Raw genomic sequence first — 13,156 nt, 5'->3', positions numbered from 1 at the left:
GAAATCCATGACTATGTCATCTGCCAATAAAGTTTTAGTTCTTCCTTTCCAATCTGAATACATTTTATTTCATTGTCTTGCCCAATTGCCATCGATGGAGCTTCCAGGACAATGTTGAATAGAGGTGGTGAGATTAGACATTCTTTCTCTAGTTCCTGATCTTAGGAGGAAAACATCCAGTCTATCACCACTAAGTATGTTATTAGCTGAGAGTTTTTGTAGATGCTCTTTTTTGAGTTGAGAAAAGTTCCCTGTATTCCTAGTTTGTTGAGTGTTGTTATCATGAAAAGGAGTTGGATTTGGGGCAAATGCTTTTTCTGCATCTATTAAGATGATTATGTGGTTTTTGCTTTTTATTCTACTGACATGGTCTATTACAGTAACTGATTTTTGGATGTTTTAAAGACAAAACAAAACAAAGTGTTTTTCCTACTCTCACACTCAAGGAAACACAGAACACTTCACCTGTGGTCACCAAAATGTGTGGGGAAATACACACATACACCAACCAAGCAATTCTCCAGCTGACGTCAGCTGGATCGCCTCCAAATCAATTCAATTCCACCACCGACCTGCAGATAGCATCAGATCCCATAGATACTATACAGAGATTTGGGGCTCAGTCCTACGAGGCTGCCCCACACCTCAAATGCCAATAGTAAGTAGTAGGTTGTCATCTATACTTCTGACCCACCAGCTATAAATCAGGAGTTCCCACTACCCTCTCCTCAGGTTCCATTTATTTGCTGGAGTAGCTCACAGAATTCAGGGAAACACTTTACTTAAATTTACTGATTTATTATAAAGGATATTACTAAGCATATAGATGAATAGTCAGAAGAGCTGCACAGGGCAAGGCATGTGAGAAGGGGCCCAGAGCTTCCATGCTCTCTCTCTCAGAGAACCACCCTCAAGGTAACTCATGTCCAGCTAGCCAGAAGCTCTCAGAACCCAGTCCTTCTGGACTTTTATGGAGGCTTCATTACACAGGCATGATTGATGACATCACTGGCCATTGGTGATCAACTCAACCTTCAGCCCTTCTCCCCTCCCCAGAGGTCTAGGTTTGTGGGGCGATGTGGGATTGAAAGTTCCAACCCTCTAATTACATGATTGGTTCCCCTGGCAATCAGCCCCCATCCTGAGGCTATCCAGGATCCCACCAAGAGTCACCTCATTAAAACAAAAGATGCTACCATGACCCAGGAAATTCTGAGGGATTTAAGAGCTCTATATATCAGAGCTTTCTTTAATCTAATTCGTTTCTTTTGTTTTAATTTTTTTTTTTTAAGACGAAGTCTCACTCTGTCACCCAGGCTGAAGTGCAATGGCAAGACCTCGGCTCACTGCAACCTATGCCTCCCGGGTTCAAGCAATTCTCCTGTCTCAGCCTCCCTCGTAGCTGGGATTCCAGGCGTGCACCACGACACCTGGCTTTTTTTTTTTTTTTTTTTTTTTTTTAGATGGAGTCTTGCTCCGTTGCCCAGGCTAGAATGCAGTGGCATGATCTCAGCTCACTGCAACCTCCACCTCCCGGGTTCGAGTGATTCTCCGGCCTCAGTCTCCCGAGTAGTTGGGACTACAGGTGTGCGCCACCATGCCCAGCTAATTTTTTTTGTATTTTTAGTAGAGACGGGGTTTCACTATGTTGGCCAGGCTGGTCTTGAATTCCTGACCTTGTGATCCACCCACCTCGGCCTCCCAAAGTGCTGGGATTACAGGCGTGAGCCACTGCACCTGGCCAGTTTTTTGTATTTTTAGTAGAGATGGGGTTTCACCATGTTGGCCAGGCTGGTCTTGAACTCCTGACCTCAAGTGATTCACCTGCCTCGGCCTCCCAAAGTGCTGGGATTACAGGCATGAGCCACCGTGCCTGGCATTATTTTTATTTATTTAATTAATTTTTTGAGACCCAGTCTCACTCTGTCACCCAGGCTGGAGTGCAGTGGTGCGATCTGCACTCACTGCAACCTCCACCTCCTGGGTCCAAGTCATTCTCCTGCCTCAGCCTCCCAAGTAGCTGGGACTACAAGTATGCACCACCACACCTGGCTAATTTTTTTGTACTTTTAGTAGAGACGGGGTTTCACCATGTTGGTCAGGCTGGTCTCAAACTCCTGATCTCAAATGATCCGCCCGCCTTAGTCTCCCAAAGTGCTGGGATTACAGGCGTCATCCACCGTGCCTGGCCACAACTGATTTTTCTGTGCTGATTTTGTATTCTACATCTTTACTGAATTAGGGTGCCAAGAATAAACAATGGGGAAAGGATAGTCTCGTCAATAAGTGGTTTTGGGCTGGACAAGGTGGCTCATGCCTATAATCCCAGCACTTCGAGAGGCTGAGGCCGGAGGATCACTCAAGCCCAGGAGTTCAAGACCAGACCGGGCAACACAGTGAGATCTCGTCTCTATTAAAAATAAAAAAATTAACTAGGTGTGGTGGTGTGCATTTGTGATCCCAGCTACTTAGGAGGCTGAGGCAGGAAGATTGCTCGAGCTCAGGAAGTCAAGGCTGCTGTGAGTTGTGATGGCACCACTGCACTCCAGCCTGGGTGACAGAGCAAGGCACTGTCTCAAAAAAAAGTAAAAAAAATTTAGCTGGGTATGTTGGCACACACCTGTGCACTAGTGCACACCTGTGGTCCCAGCTACTCCAGAGGCTGAGGTGGGAAGATCACTTGAGCTCAGGCATTCAAGGCTGCAGTGAGCTGTGTTCATGCCTCTTAAAAAAAAAAAAAAAAAAAAAAAAAATCAGGAGTATATATAATTTATTTATTTTATTTATTTATTTATTTTGAGATGGAGTCTTGCTCTGTTGCCCAGGCTGGAGTGTAGTGGCGTGATCTCTGCTCACTGCAAGCTCCGCCTCCCAGGTTCACACCATTCTCCTGCCTCAGCCTCCCGAGTAGCTGGGACTACAGGCACCCGCCACTATGCCCGCCTAATTTTTTGTATTTTCAGTAGAGACGAGGTTTCACCGTGTTAGCCAGGATGGTCTCGATCTCCTGACCTCATGATTCGACCGCCTCAGCCTCCCAAAGTGCTGGGATTACAGGTGTGAGCCACCGCGCCCAGCCAAAAATATTTTTAAAGGAGACATAACTACAGATTCAATTTTAATTTTTTTTTTGAGAGATAGGGTTTCACTCTGTTACCCAGGCTGGAGTGCGGTGGTGTGATCACGGTTCACTGCAGCTTCAACCTCCTGGGCTCAAGCAATCCTCCTGAGTTAGCCTCCCAAGTAGCTGGGACTACAGGCACGTGCCACCACACCTGGATAATTTTCTTGATTTTCTTTTTCTTTTTTTTTTTTGAAGTAGAGTCTCACTCTGTTGCCTGGGCTGGAGTGCAGTGGCACGATCTCGGCTCACTGCAACCTCCACCTCCCAGGTTCAAGGGATTCTCCTGTCTCAGCCTCCTGAGTAGCTGAGATCACAGGCGCATGCCACCACGCTCGGCTAATTTTTTGTATTTTTAGTAGAGACCGGGTTTCACCATATTGGCCAGCCTAGTCTAGAACTCCTGACCTTAGGTGATCTGTGCACCTTGGCCTCCCAAAGTGCTGAGGTTACATGCGTGAGCCACTGCGCCCGGCCGAACATAATTTCATCTCCACAACACCCTGAAATCCCATTAAAGTGATAATACAGAATTATAAAAGATATGGACCCAGAAAGATGTAAAGCTTGGTTAGCTGAATGGAGAAACTGTGAAACCTAAACACATGCACAAGGGGAAGCCAACAGGACACAAGCCAATTTGTGCTGCAGAAACCCAGAAAAGCTCAGGAACTGAAGGCATCAACATTACCAGTATTTCACATTATCTGCAACAACCGTAATGTGCTAAGAAAATATCTATTATTTCCATCAGTCAAAATCACAAGTACTGATAATACTGGTATGGTGTGTTGCCTACATTCGTTATAGAAGGAAATGCTAAATTTCAGTTAATGGTTAGTAAAAATAGAAATGTAGTTTTTTCCATCCAAGTTCACATGTTAAACATATGCTCAACTTCTTTCCTTTTTTGAGAGAGAGAGAGAGAGTCTTGCTCTGTTGTCCAGGCTGGAGTGCAGTGGTGCAACCTTGGCTCACTGCAACCTCTGCCTCCCAAGCTCAAAGTGCTGGGATTACAGGCATGAGCCACCATGCCCAGCCCATATGCACAACTTCTGACCCAGCAATTCTACCTCTAGGTATATATCCAACAGAAATGCACACATGGAGAAGCATGCACAAGAATGTACATAGCAATATTATATATTAGTCCAAAATTAGAAACAACCAAAATGGTCAAAAATGGTAGAATGACATCCAGTAAACAGGGGAATCCAAGAAAGGCAAAGTGAATTCCCAGGACAACACCTGTGTAGCAGGCCGATCAAGCAAGCAGTTGAGGAGTAGGAGGGGAGGTGGCAGGAGGAAAAAGATGCCTCCAAACAGAACAATAAATTAATAAATTACCTGATACATCTGACCTTATAGAGTAGGGTTTTACATCTCTGGAGGAGTATTTATTTATTTATGTATTTATGTATGTATGTATGTATTTATTTATTGAAATGGGGTCTTCCTATGCTGCCCAGGCTGGATTCAAACTCCTGGGCTCACGGGAAACTCCCACCTCAGCCTCTCAAGTAGTTGGGACTACAGGTGCACATCACCACCACGTCCACTTCTTTGGAGGAGTTTGATGGAGTAAATCGTAATAGGTAAAAGGAAACAAATCAATAAAACAAATAAAATAACCAAAGTAATTATTAACTCCAGGAGAAAAAAAAAATGTCATATAAGAAGAAAGCATAAAGGCCGGGTGCAGTGGCTCATGCCTGTAATCCCAGCACTTTGGGAGGCCAAGGTGGGTGGATCTCTTGAGCCAAGGAGTTCAAGACCAGCCAGGGCAACATGGCTAGACCTCATCTCCACAAAAAATATTTTTAAAAATTAGCCAGGCGGGGTGTCACACACTTGTAGTCCCAGCTACTCAGGAGGCTAAGGTGGGAGAATCTCTTGAGCCCAGAAAATCAAGGCTGCAGTGAGCCATGATTGCACCACTGCACTCCATCCTGGGCAACAAAGCAAGACACTGTGTCAAAAAAAAAAAAAAAAAGGCCGGGCGCGGTGGCTCAAGCCTGTAATCCCAGCACTTTGGGAGGCCGAGATGGGCGGATCACGAGGTCAGGAGATCGAGACCATCCTGGCTAACACGGTGAAACCCCGTCTCTACTAAAAAATACAAAAAACTAGCCGGGCGAGGTGGTAGGCGCCTGTAGTCCCAGCTACTCGGGAGGCTGAGGCAGGAGAATGGCGTAAATCCGGGAGGCAGAGCTTGCAGTGAGCTGAGATCTGGCCACTGCACTCTAGCCTGGGCAACAGAGCAAGACTCCGTCTCAAAAAAAAAAAAAAAAAAAAAGGAAGGAAGCATAATAACGGTATAAATGTATGTGTTTCAGCTATGAACAATATGTAAGTCATAATGTTAACACTGAATTATGATTTAATTTAAAAATATAACTAGGCCAGGCACGGTGGCTCATGCCTATAATCCCAGCACTTTGGAAGGCCAAGGCAGGCAGATTACCTGAGGTCGGGAGTTTGAGACCAGCCTAGCCAACATGGAGAAACCCCATCTCTACTAAAAACAAAACAAAACAAAACAAAAAATTACAAAATTAGCCGAGAGTGGTGGCGCATGCCTGTAATCCCAGCTACTCTGGAGGCTGAGGCAGGAGAATCACTTGAACCCAGGAGGTGGAGGTTGCGGTGAGCCGAGATTGCACCACTGTACTCCAGCCTGGGCAACAAGAGCAAAACTCCATTTCAAAAAAATAACAACCAAAAAAAACCCTAAATAATAAAGTTGGAGTAAGGGAAACTATATGGGAGAGCAAGAGTTTGCACTGCAAATAAATCCTGTTAGAAGCACAATTTTTATTTACTTGTGGTTTGCCAGCCCGTTGCAACTTAAGTAATTAAAAACAGACACAATTTCCGAGCTAGCACTATTTTTTTAAATCAGCATTTATTGTTTATCATTATTATTATTATTTTGAGACAGGGTCTCCCTCTGTCACCCAGGGTGGAGTGCAGTAGTGCGATCTTGGCTCACTGCAGCCTCTGTCTTCTGGGTTCAAGCGATTCTCCTGTCTCAGCCTCCCAAGTAGCTGGGATTACAGGCGCCTGCCACCAGGCCCGGCTAATTTTTGTATTTTTTATTTTTAGTAGAGACAGGTTTTCACCATGTTGGCCAGGCTAGTCTCAAACTCCTGAGCTCGAGCCATCAGCCTGCCTAGGCCTCCCAAAGTGTTGGGGTTACAGGCGTGAGCCACCATGCCCAGCCGCTAGCACTATTTTCTATAGTAGACCTGTTTTTGATGTCTCGAAATTCTACAAAACATGTTTTACAAGCTATTGGAGTTAATACAAGGCTTAACACTGGATAGGTAAAGACAGGTTCTTTTTTTTTTTTTTTTTTTTTTGAGACGGAGTCTCGCTCTGTCGCCCAGGCTGGAGTGCAGTGGCCAGATCTCAGCTCACTGCAAGCTCCGCCTCCCGGGTTCCCGCCATTCTCCTGCCTCAGCCTCCCGAGTAGCTGGGACCACAGGCGCCGCCACCTCGCCCGGCTAATTTTTTGTGTTTTTAGTAGAGACAGGGTTTCGCCGTGTTAGCCAGGATGGTCTCGATCTCCTGACCTTGTGATCCGCCTGTCTCGGCCTCCCAAAGTGCTGGGATTACAGGCTTGAGCCACCGCGCCCGGCCAAGACAGGTTCTTTGGTAAAAACATTATGGTAAGAGTCCTTGGCTCCTTATACTGAAAACTGGGAAAGCATAATAGAGAGGACCGCTGTAGCTAATGATAAAGAATAAAGCATAGTCCAATTTAATCCTCCTCAGAAACATGTAAAAAAAGTTTCTTACATAGCTAACTGGGTCTTAAATATTCTCTAACTTCAGGGTTTTTTTGTTTGTTTGTTTGTTTGTTTTTTGAGACAGAGTCTGGCTCTGTCGCCCAGGCTGGAGTGCAATGGTACAATCTCGGCTTACTGCAACCTCCACCTCCTGGGTTCAAGTGATTCTCGTGGCTCAACCTCCCAAGTAGCTGGGACTACAGGCATGCGCCACCACACCCGGCTAATTTTTGTATTTTTAGTAGAGATGGGGTTTCGCCATGTTGGCCAGGCTGGTCTTGAACTCCTGACCTCAAGTGATCTACCCACCTTGGCCTCCCAAAGTGCTGGGATTACAGGCATGAGCCACTGCGCCGGACCAAAAGTATTCATTTTGCACCATTTTTTCCCTTTAGCCTTATAAGTTGCTGTTTCGTTGTTTACCAGCTGGGTGCAGCAGCATGAGGCTGAGGCAGAAGGAGTTCAAGGATGCAGTGAGCTATGATCACATCCAGCCTGGCCCACAGAGCAAGACCCTGTCTCAAAAAAAAAAAAAGAAAATTATTTGCCATACATAAAGGAGAAATGTTTCTGATTTCAATCTCTTTTCTTATATATTCTTCTTTGATGTGTTTTCTTTTTTTGTTGTTGTTTGATTGTTTGTTTTGAGATGGAGTCTTCCTCTCATCTGGAGTGCAGTGGCGCAATCTCATATCACTGCAACCTCTGCCTCACGGGTTCAAGTGATTCTCATGCCTCAGCCTCCCGAGTAGCTGGGACCACCACACCTGACTAATTTTTGTATTTTTAGTACAGACGAGGTTTCGCCATGTTGGTCAGGCTGGTCTTGAACTCCTGACCTCAGGTAATCCACCTGCCTTGGCCTCCCAAAGTGCTGGGATTACAGGTGTGAGCCAGCACACCCGGTCTGATGTGCTTTTTCTTTGGAGGCTTTTTATAGCCCGAAATTCCTCAAACTTGAATGTCTAAAAGTTCCATTATTTCTCTAATTATCTTCCATTACTTTCTTTTTTCTTTTTTCTTTTTTTTTCTTTTTTTTTTTTCTTTTGAGATGGAATCTCAATCTGTCACCCAGGCTGGAGTGCAATGGCATGGTCTTGGCTCACTGCAACCTCCGCCTCCTAGGTTTAAGCAATTCTCCTGCCTCAGCCTACCGAGTAGCTGGGATTACACATGCATGCCACCACATCTGGCTAATTTTTGTATTTTTAGTAGAGATGGGGTTTCACTCTGTTGGCCAGGCTGGTCCTGAACTCCTGACCTCAAGTGATCCACCCGCCTCATCCTCCCAAAGTGCTGGGATTACAGGCATGAGCCACCACGCCCGGCCTCCTTACTTTCATATCCGTATAATGTGTTACTGCATTTAACATTTGACATAAATAATCTCTTCATATTTTTGTAATGTAACAAACATTTTATTAATTTTATTAACATTACTTTTACATCTGACAATTTACCAGTATTTTTAAGATAACTCTATAATTTTTTCTAGTTTTTTTTTTTTTAATAGCCCCTACACAAACTCACAGGATTTAGCGTTTTTGTTTTGTTTTGTTTTGTTTTTTTAACTACCAGCCTTGGAGATGTAATTTAGGTTTAGGAATCAGCTGTATTACTTTCTAGCCATGTAATTTTGGGTTGAGCCACCAAATGTCTTCATTTCACTCACTGCGAAACAGGGAAAACAACAGTACCCAATTCATAGGGCTGGTGTGAGGACCAACCAAGTTAACGCACACAAAGTGCCCGGCACAGGGCAAAAATAAGCTTTGATCATGATTATTTCGTTGTTGTGAAAGTCTGTAAGTCTCCTTTTGTCCAAATTTCATCTCACTCTCAGTACGTAGGATTTTTCTAAGTCTACATTACAGAAATAGAATTAACTGATAATTTTCTACTCTGATACCTGTAAAATTATTCCCAAGAAAATTACACATCTTCAGGATTTTTAAAGCTTACTGGATTTACGTACAAGTTTACATGGGTGCGGCTGGGTGCAGTGGCTCGTGCCTGTAATCCCAGCACTTTGGGAGGCCAAAGCGGGAGAATCACTTGAGCTTAGGAGTCTGAGAACAGCCTGACCAACATGGTGAAATCCCATCTCTACTAAAAATACAAAAATTAGCCCCATGCCCGGCGCCTGTAATCCCAGCTACTTGGGAGGCTGAGGCAGGAGAATAGCTTGAACCTGGGAGTTGGAGGCTGCAGTGAGCCGAGATCATGCCACTGCACTCCAGCCTGGGTAACAGAGCGAGACTCTATCTCAAAAATAAATAAGTAAATAAATAAAGTTTACATGTGTGGTACAGTTTGAGCATCTGAAACCTGAAATGCTCCAAAATCTGAAACTTTTTGAGCATTGATATGATATCACAAGTGGAAAATTCCACACCTGACCTTGTGTGACAGGCCACAGTCAAAACACAGGCACACGACACGCAGTTTATTCAGTGTCTCCAAGGAAAAAAATAAAATTACCTTCAGGCTCTGTGTATAAGGGGCATATGAAACATAAATGAATTTCATGTTGAAACTTGGGTACCATCCCCAAGTTATCTCATTACATATATGCAAATGTTCCAAAATTCGAAACACTTCTGAAATCCAAAACACTTCTGGCCTGAAGCATTTCAGATAAGGCATACTCAACTTGTATTCTCCCTCAGAATCTAATGTCACTCCTCCAAGGCTCAGCTACCGATTTTAAACTAAAAACTTTTCTTAATTGAGAAATTCATCTGTTTCCCATGTGACTGAATTTCTTATATTGTTCATTACCTCCTCCTGTTTTGAGACGGAGTCTCACTCTGTCACCCAGGCTGGAGTGCAGTGGCGCAGTCTTGCTCACTACAACCTCCGCCTCCTGGGTTCAGGTGATTCTCCTGCCTCAGCCTCCCAAGTAGCTGGGATAACAGGCACTCACCACCACTTCCAGCTAATTTTTGTATTTTTAGTAGAGACAGGGTTTCACCATGTTGGCCAGGCTGGTCTCAAACTCCTGACCTCAAGTGATCTGCCCGCCTTGGCCTCCCAAAGTGCTGGGATTACTAAGCCACTGTGCCCGGCCAACTCCTTCTGTTTTATGTCATCAGTAGACATTGGGAATAGTTGGTTAACATCTTTCGTTATAATCCTTAAAGTGTGGGAAGGTACTTCAAATGATTATACTATGTAAGCCTCCTTTATGCACTGACTGGGAAGGAGTCCAACGTTCTCATACATATTTTTCACTTGGCTAATTCATAAAATATTACCCTTTCTTTCATAGGTAATATTAGGATCAGCAGGCGCTCATGTGAAATAATTTTTTGTACTGTACAAATTATCCAACTCCTTTCCTAATTGTCTGTTTAGAATTTGGATAATTTCAGAGCTGATCTGGGTCAAGAATTAATTAAAAACAACAATGAATACAACATTTAAATAAAAGTCAATTTGATCTTGAAATTGGATGTTAAACCACCTTTAAGAGAGGTGGAGCTGAACACCAGCCAGTTCCACAAGATTTCCACAAGGAGTTTTATTTGTGAAAGGAATGAATAAAAAAGGGGCAAGACAATTTATTAAAAGTAGCCTGTTCAATGCAGGGCAGGGAAGATGTTTTAAAGTAAGGTTCTTCCATTTGTGTATAGATATTTTCTTTCTGGGTTTTTGTTTTTCTTTGTTTTGCGACAGGGTATTGTTCTGTCGCCCAGGTTGGAGTGCAGTGGCGTGATCACAGCTCACTGCAGCCTAACCCCCGGGCTCAAGCTATCCTCCCGCCTCAGCCTCCTGAGTAGCTGAGACCACAGGTGTGTGCCACCACACTCGGCTCATTTTTTGTGGAGATGGGTTTCGCCATGTTACCCAGGCTGATTTCGAACTCCTGGGCTCAAGTAATCCTCCCACCTCAGTCTCTCAAAGTGTTGGGATTACAGGCAGAGCCTCCTTCTGTTTTTCTAAAGTGGGGTCCCAAACATGATACTGCTCATCATCGGAAGTGGGAAGAGGAAACTTGGAGCCCCTAAGAGAATCAGTGGTGCGAGGAACTTTAGGGACAGCTCTCTTTCTCCCTCTCTCTCACACACACGCACGCACACACTCTTGCTCTGCCCCTTACTTGGTGGAAAGGAGCCATATCACCATCCCTGTTTTGTTTTGTTTCTTTTGCTCTGGAATAAATAATACAATAACATGGTGCAATTACCAGAAGAATAGAAAGGCACACAGTGAAAAAATGTATGAAAAGGTGCTCAACTTAATCAGAGAAATGCAAAGTGAAACTACAATAAGCTACCCCTACACACCTACCAGACAATACCAGATGTTGGGAAGAGTATGAAGCAATCTCACACACTGCTGATAAGTGTAAATTGGTACAACCCTGTTGGAAAACTCTATGGTAGTATCTACTAAAGTTGAGCATATGCTTACTCTGTGATCCAGCAATTCCACTCCTAGGTATGTATCTGACATGAATCACCAAACAATATGTTCTAAAATGTTCCCAGTAGCACTATGAGTATTAGCCCCTAAGAGTGGAATAAATTGTAGTAGACTCATACAATGGAATAATATGTAACAGTGAAAAGGAATAATCCACAGCTACATATAACATAAATGAGTTGGGCGTGGTGGCTCACGCCTGTAATCCCAGCACTTCGGGAGGCCGAGGCAGGTGGATCACAAGGTCAGGAGTTCAAGACCAGCTTGGCCAATGTTAGAAACAAAATGCTTGTTCCTCGGTGCCACAAAGAAATAGCACTTTTTTTTAAATTTAAATTAAACATAAATTTAATTTTCTCAGCAAGACAATTTTTACTTCTATAGAAGGGTGCAACTCGTGAATGGAGTAACGGCAAGAGCTCACCTGAACAAGGGAGGGGAAGGGGTTCTTATTCCTGACACAGGTAGCCCCTACTGCTGTGTCGTTCCCCTATTGGCTAGGGTTGGACTGCACAATTTAAGCTAATTCCGATTGGCTACTTTAAAGAGAGCAGGGGTATGAGACAGAGTGGCGGGGTAAGTAGTTTGGCGGGAAGGACGGTTAGGAACAGGTAACTAAAGGTGGCTTAGGTCAGAGCAAGTGACCAGGGGTGACTCAGGTCAAAGCGGATGACCAGGGTGAGTCAGGACCGAGCAGGTGATCAGGGGAACAGATGTGAACTACTGATTAAAACTGGTGGAAAAGGTTGTTTACTGAAACTACGAGGAAGTTAAACTTTACAATGGAAGACAAAGAACTGAACATACTGACATACCGATTCTTTGAAGAGAAATCTAGAACTCCCTGTATCCAACAGTCAATATGGTGAAACCCCGTCTCTACTGAAAATACAAAAATTAGCCAGGTGTGGTGGCACATGCCTGTAGTCCCAGCTACTGGGGAGGCTGAGGCAGAAGAATTGCTTGAACCCGGGAGGTGGAGGTTGCAGTGAGTCAAGATGTAAGCCAAGATGGTGCCACTGCACTTCAGCCTGGGTGATAGAGCAAGATTCCGTCTCTAAATAAATAAATACATAAATCTCAGTCATAAATGTTGAGAGAAAGGAGACTAACATAAAAGAATACATGCTGTATGATTCAGTTTACGTAAAGTTCAAAGCAGACAAACTCAATAGTATTAGAAGTCATTCATAGAAGGATGTAGCTGCTAAAAAAGAAAAAGCAAAATGGATAGTGATATTCTTGGTGGTGAAAATGACTGGGAACAAGCAGGAAGAGAGCATCTGGAGTGCTGGCAATGTTTTGTTTCTTGATCTGCATGCTGGTTACATAAGTGTGTTCACTTTGTGAAAATTCAGCAAGCTGGATACTTACTTTTAGTGCACTTGTCTGTACACGTGTTATACTGCAATTAAAAGTTTCATTAAAAAGGAAGTCTACAGTATGTGTTAGGCAGAATAATATCTCCTGCAAAGTTGTACACATCCTAATCCCCAGAACCCAAGACTATGTTAGGTTATACAGCAAAAGGAAATTAAGGTTGCTAATCAGCTGTCCTTAAAATAGGGAGATTATCCTGGATTTTACAGGTGGACACAATGTAAACACAGGAGTCCTTAAAAGTGAAAGGGGAAAGTGGGGAGGCCAGGAGTTGGAGACCAGCCTGGGCAACACAGTGAGACCCTTTCTCTACAAAAATAAAAATAAATTAGCTGGGCATGATGGCATGCACCTGTAGTCCCAGCTATTTGGGAGGCTAAGGCAGGAGGATCACTTCAGCTCAGGAGTTTAAGGCTTCAGTGAGCTGTGACCCTGA

At 44.0% G+C, this 13,156-nt stretch overlaps 4 protein-coding genes across 5 annotated transcripts in view; 3 read left to right on the top strand and 1 right to left on the bottom strand.

The window, feature by feature from the left end:
• NDUFA1 (NADH:ubiquinone oxidoreductase subunit A1) overlaps positions 1-13,156 on the bottom strand; it is a 970,503-nt gene that overhangs the window by 16,903 nt on the left and 940,444 nt on the right. The window lies entirely within an intron of this gene.
• SEPTIN6 (septin 6) overlaps positions 1-13,156 on the top strand; it is a 313,664-nt gene that overhangs the window by 47,181 nt on the left and 253,327 nt on the right. The window lies entirely within an intron of this gene.
• RPL39 (ribosomal protein L39) overlaps positions 1-13,156 on the top strand; it is a 451,119-nt gene that overhangs the window by 361,868 nt on the left and 76,095 nt on the right. The gene's annotated exons all lie outside the window — the stretch shown is intronic.
• UPF3B (UPF3B regulator of nonsense mediated mRNA decay) overlaps positions 1-13,156 on the top strand; it is a 387,117-nt gene that overhangs the window by 352,175 nt on the left and 21,786 nt on the right. The gene's annotated exons all lie outside the window — the stretch shown is intronic.

Source organism: Macaca thibetana, chromosome X (genome assembly GCF_024542745.1).
Source record: "Macaca thibetana thibetana isolate TM-01 chromosome X, ASM2454274v1, whole genome shotgun sequence".
NCBI lineage: Eukaryota > Metazoa > Chordata > Mammalia > Primates > Cercopithecidae > Macaca > Macaca thibetana.
Note: the sequence above shows the minus strand (reverse complement) of the source record. Positions and strands in the feature narration are given on the sequence as shown.